The sequence below is a fragment of the Microtus ochrogaster genome, unplaced genomic scaffold (assembly GCF_000317375.1).
Source record: "Microtus ochrogaster isolate Prairie Vole_2 unplaced genomic scaffold, MicOch1.0 UNK3, whole genome shotgun sequence".
Classification (NCBI taxonomy): Eukaryota; Metazoa; Chordata; class Mammalia; order Rodentia; family Cricetidae; genus Microtus; species Microtus ochrogaster.
The window spans coordinates 18,224,819-18,230,749 of record NW_004949101.1 but is presented as its reverse complement, the minus strand read 5'-3'; the positions used below and the strand labels follow the sequence as shown (position 1 = coordinate 18,230,749).

General features: G+C 44.2%; 1 protein-coding gene across 1 annotated transcript in view; it reads right to left on the bottom strand.

Moving 5' to 3' along the window:
* LOC101989326 (signal-regulatory protein gamma) overlaps window positions 1-5,931 on the bottom strand; it is a 62,802-nt gene that overhangs the window by 19,459 nt on the left and 37,412 nt on the right. The window lies entirely within an intron of this gene.

The following is a 5,931-nucleotide window of genomic DNA, read 5'->3' as shown; positions in this document are numbered from 1 at the left end:
CCCGCTGTACCACTCTTCGGCTGCCTTGGGCAGCAAGACTTTAGGAGGCTTCAGAAAACAGGTCCTTCCACAAGACTGCAGCACTGCTTTCCACATGGGCAGGCCTAATTCTGTGGCTTGCACAGTCTTTTCCTGCTGGTTCCAACAGTGAATGGATAACGAAATATTTGGGATACACACCACCACCACCACCAGCCCCAGGCACACACCTCACATAGCCTTCTGGCCCCCTCTGCCCCTGTATTATGTCTACACTTGCAGGCATGTCTCTGGACACTTACCTCACATACAGCCATTGCTTACTGTGTTCCCCTGACCCTCAATAACCCTGGACCATCTCCACATTCCCAGGCCTAATTACTGGAACTAGCTCTTGTAGACCAGGCTGCCCTTGAATTCACAGAGATCCGCCTGCAATGCCTCCTGAATGCTTGGATTAAAGGCATGCACCACCACCGCCTGGCTTCCATACCTAATTCTTAATAAGATGATTATATACAAGATGTTCCCAGCCTGCCTCCTTTCATTCAATTTCTGCCCTGACCCATTCCAATGCCACCTAGACTCTTACAACAGACACACAACCATAGAAAGAAGTCCACATGCTCAGGATACAGCACAAAAACACCAAAAGCATGAAAGAACAAGAAAGTAGGTCTTGCTCCCCAAATCCACTGGTCCCACATACGTGTTCTCTATGGTGAATTATATAGTTGAACCCCAGAGCACAGAACTTAAAAGAACAATCATACAATATATCAAATAAATCATGAACTATAAGGAAGACACAAAAACACAGCTCAATGAACTTAAAGAGAAAAATAATAAATGCACCAGAAATCATCTGTACCTGAATGAAATGAGGAACAAAATTCAAAATCCAATAAAGAGAGAAATATTGAAGAGAGCTTAAGGTGTAATAAAGATAGAATTGAGTAAACAGTAACACAATTAGAAAACTCAGGGGAAAGCCTTGCAAATAGAATGGATTGAGTGGAAGATAAAAAAATTATCATGTCAATCACCATAGAAGGACAAAACAAGATATTCCATGACAAAACCAGATTTAACCAATACCTAGCCACAAACCCAGCCCTACACAAAATACTAGAGGGAAACTCCAACCCAAGGAAATCGACTACATCAACAAAAACACAATTGATGGTCTCATAGCAGCAAATCCCAAAGAAGGGAAAAATACACAAATAAACGTCATCAACAATTAACGCTAAATTAACAGGAGATAGCAATCACTGGTCATTAATATCCCTTAATATAAATGGACTCAACTCACCTATGAAAAGACACAGGCTAACAGATTGGATACGAAAACAGAATCCATCCTTCTTCTGCATGCAAGAAACATACCTCAACCTCAAAGACAGACATTGAATCAGAGAAAAGGTTTGGGGGGGAAATTTTCCAATCAAATGGACCTAAGAAACAAGCTGGTGTAGCTATCCTAATTGTAAGCCCCAGTCTCTGGCCTCCACCTTTGGAGGCCCCATACCTGTGCCTGCCAAGTCTTGACCCCTTCCTGGAGGAGGGTCAAGACAAGCCCGCCAAAATCTTGACCACGCCTTCAGTCTATTTAAACTGCTTCCCTGGAAAGTTTCTTCATGGTCTCTTTTTTCCTTCCCCTTGTTGTCTTGTTAGAGGCTCCAGGTTTCCCCTAAGGGTCACCCGAGAGTGCAGGAATCCCATTAAAACTGAATATTTTTTAATTTGGCTTGTTGTGATTTGGCTTGATTGTGATTTTTGTGTCAGCAGAGAGCTCGCGTTAGGAAAAATTCCTAACATCTTGGAGGTCCCACTGGGTGGGGGGCCTTTCTGTGTGGCCCTAGGCCACACCTCAAAAGCCTCCTAGTCCACAATCTGAGCTTTCCATGCCACGCTAAAACCGGCGCCTGGGCTACAGCGGCTGTGTCTTGGTGAGTTCCTTTTCTTGTCTATGCTATAGGGTTTTGGGGGGGGCTTAGTACTTACTTTTGTCGATTATCAGACTCTTGTTGAAGTTGTGAGCTTGCACCAAGAGTTTGATCTCAGCAGCAGCTAGACAGCAGTAAGACTGGACCTAGCTGAGGAGGACTTTGTTTGCTTTAGAAGCACCTAGCGTTCAATTCTACGACCCCATTAGGCCTAAGAGCTATTTTAGCAGACGCGCTGTAATAGACTCAGGCCATAGACTTTAAAATGGGCACTTGAAGTTCAAAGCCAGATCCCTTGTCGCCCCTGGGTTGCCTCTTACAAAATCTTTATAAATTGGTCCTGATTGATACAATCTGTCCCGAACAGTTTACAGTCCTCTGGGACCTAGAAAATTTTTGTCGCCAAAAAAGGACAAATGGGCAGAGCTTACATATGCCCATGGTTTTTGGGCTCTGTGCTCTCACCCTTCCCTTAGTAGCCAGTGTCTCGCAGCACCAGTCTTGGTCGCTAAGGCTGCAACGCCTCCAAATTCCCGGTCATCTGGGAATTGGGACCCCGACAATTCCAGCTGGACCTTGCAGCCAGAGGCACCGGCCCCTCCCCCACTCCCTCAAGCCCACACTACCCAATCCCCTTCAGTGGAGCCACAGTCTCCACACTCACCCCCTTTCCCTGCCTACCCCCTCCCTTCCCAATCTGGAGGTTCAAGGTCAACTTCCACCTTACTCACCATCCCCTCCCCCCTCCTATTTCAACTCCCCACCCTTGGACCTCCTCTGCACACTGGGCTAGCCCCTCCCAATCCTCCCCAGTCTCCTCCCATACCAGATCCCACCATAGCTCTGCCCGACTCTGTCCTCTCCGAGAGGTGGTGGGAATCGATGGCATTATAAAAGATCATGTTCCCTTTTCTCTTCCAGATCTCTCTCAGATAGAAAAGCAGCTAGGTTCCTTTTCTACTAATGCTTAAAGTTAAGAAAGGTTGAGGAGGGTCCCCAAACCCCTATACGAGAATTGGTGAAAATGGCCTTTAAAGTTTTTAATGCCCTAGAAGAAACAGCTGGGTCTTCCTGACAGACAAGGCTATAACAATCTGGAGGCCCAGGCTTTAGCAGCTGCCCTAAGGTCACCGGAAGGGGGACAAGGGAAGCCAACCACAAGGCTCTACCCTGATAGAGCCCAGCCTAAGTCGACCTCACAGGCAAGCTATTTCAAGTGTGGCCTAAATGGTCATATGGCACAATATTGTACTACACCTCCTCCAGGGTTATGCCCTATCTGCCAGCAACCTGGACCCTGGAAATCACAATGCCCCCACGTGGGCTTGTCCTCTATGCCATGCCATGGAGGTCTGGCCTCACCAACATTGGCAAGTGAAACTGTGCCAGTCTTCGAACTTCTCAGCCTTGCAGAGGATTGACGATGCCCAGACTTGGTATATCCAGTAACCCTATCTGAGCCTACGGTAAAGATGCAGGTAGCGGGTAATTCGATTACTTTTATTTTGGACATGGGAGCTACCTATTCTGTTCTAACATCTCACTTGGGCCTTATGTTCCCCTCACCAATTTCAGTTATGGGGATAGACAGGACCTGTTTCTCCCTACTTAAAACTTTGCCTTCAGAGATAATATTTCTCTCATTCTTTCTTAGTGATACCTGCTTGCCCAGCACCTTTATTGGGTCAAGAAATCCTTAGCTGCTTCCTCAAAGATTTATTCCGCTTCTTGGAGCCCCTTTTTGACCCCATCTGTCTCCGAGATTTTATTTTACAGGTTCACTCCTCCTGCCAGATGTGTGCCAGGCCAACACACAGGGGGCTCTCCACATACGTCAGTCTCTATACCAGCTTTGTGGACACCAACCGTGGAAAGATTGGCAGGTTGATTTCATTCATATGACTACTCATAAAAAACTCCATTATCTCCTAACACTTGTGGACACTTTTACAGGATAGATAGAAGCATTTCCGGTCTCTAGGAAAACAGCAGACGTGGTGGCTCAGGTACTCCTGGACCACATCATTCCTTGGTTTGGTGTCCCACGAACAATCCAGACAGATAATGGGCCAGCCTTCACTTCCAGGGTCATGGAGCTCGTGTCAGAAGCTCTCAACATCTGGAAATTCTACAACCCTTATCATCCACAATCCTTGGGAAAGGTGGAGAGGGCCAATGGACTCATCAAACAACAACCAACCAAGCTCTCCATTGAACTCAGACACCTGCCTTCTCACCTCCCCCAAGGAACTGATGTCTTTGGGATGACAGTACATGGGATGCCTTCCCAGCCACATCTCTCACTGAGCGTGGATTCACCAACACCTAGCTCTCCCCTTCCCCACATCCGCCCTATGCCCGCAAAAAGGAGTCAACTTGAGTCAACGCCCCTTTTTCCTAAGAGAGCCTAGATGTTAGTCAAAGTATCACCTCAGCTTCCTGTTACCCCTTATACAAACAGTCCGGAATGTAAGCCCCATCTCTGGCCTCCATCTTTGGAGACCCCGTTCCTTCGCCCGCCAAGTCTTGACCCCTTCCTGGAAGAGGGTCAAGATGAGCCTGCCAAAATCTTGACCATGCCCTCAGTCTATTTAAACTGCTTCCCTGGAAAGTTTCCTCATGGTCTCTTTTTTCCTCCCCCCTGTGGTTGTGTTAGCAGCCTCCAGGTTCCCCCTCAGGGTCACCCGAGAGTGCAGGAATCCCATCAAACCTGGATATTTTTTAATTTGGCTTGTTGTGATTTGGCTTGATTTGGGATTTTTTACGTTGGCAGAGAGCTAGCGTTAGGAAAAATTCCCAACACTAATATCTAACAAAATAGACTTCAAGCTAAAAATCAATCAAAAGAGACAAAGAAGGATATTTCGTATTAGTCACAGAAAAAATCCACCAAGGGGAAATTTCAATACTTAACATCTATGCCCAAATACAAGGGCACCCTCATATGTAAAAGAAACACTTCTAAAGCTTAAATCATACATTAAACCCCACACACTAATAGTGGGAGACTTCAACATTCATCTCTCACCACTACACATGTCAGTCAGACAAAAAAATGAACAGAGAAATAAGGGAACTAACAGATGTTATTACTCAAATGGGATTAACAGGCATCTATAGAATATTTCATCCAAACATAAAAGAATATACCTTCTTCTCAGCACCTTGTGGAACCTTCTCAAAAACTGACCACATATTTGGTAACAACACAAACCTCAACAAATAAAAAAAAAATTGGAATAACCCCATGTATCTTATCAGATCACCATGGCTTAAAACTAGAATTCAACAGCAATAATAATTTCAGAAAGCCCACAAACACATAGAAATTAAACAATGCTCACCTAAATCATCAATGGGTCAAGGAAGAAATAAAGGGAGAAATTAAAGACTTCCTAAAATTTAATGAAAATGACCACACAACATACCCAAATTTATGGGACACAAAGAAAGCAGTGATAAGAGGAAAGTTCATAGCACTAAATGCCTACATAAAAAAGCTGGGAAAATCCCACACTAGTGAATTAAGTGGATTAACAGAACATTTGAAAACTCTAGAACAAAAAGAAGCAAACTCACCCAAGAGAACTAGATGGCGGGAAATAATCAAATTGAGAGCTGAAATCAGCAAAATAGAAACAAAGAGAACAATACAAAGAATCAATGAGGCGAAGAGTTGGCTCCTTGAGAAAATCAACAAAATAGACAAACCTTTATTCAAACTAACCAAAAGGCAGAGAGAGAATATCCAAATTAACAAATTCAGAAATAAAAAGGGGGACATAACAACAGACATGGAGGAAATACAGAGAATCATTAGGTCATTTCAAAAACCTGTACTCCACAAAAATGGAAAACTTAAAGGAAATAGACAACTTTCTGGATAAATATCACTTACCAAAATTAAATTAAGACCAGATAAACAAATTAAACAGACCTATAACTGCTGAAGAAATAGAAATAGCCATCAAAAGTCTCCCAACCAAAAAAAAAAAAGCCCAGG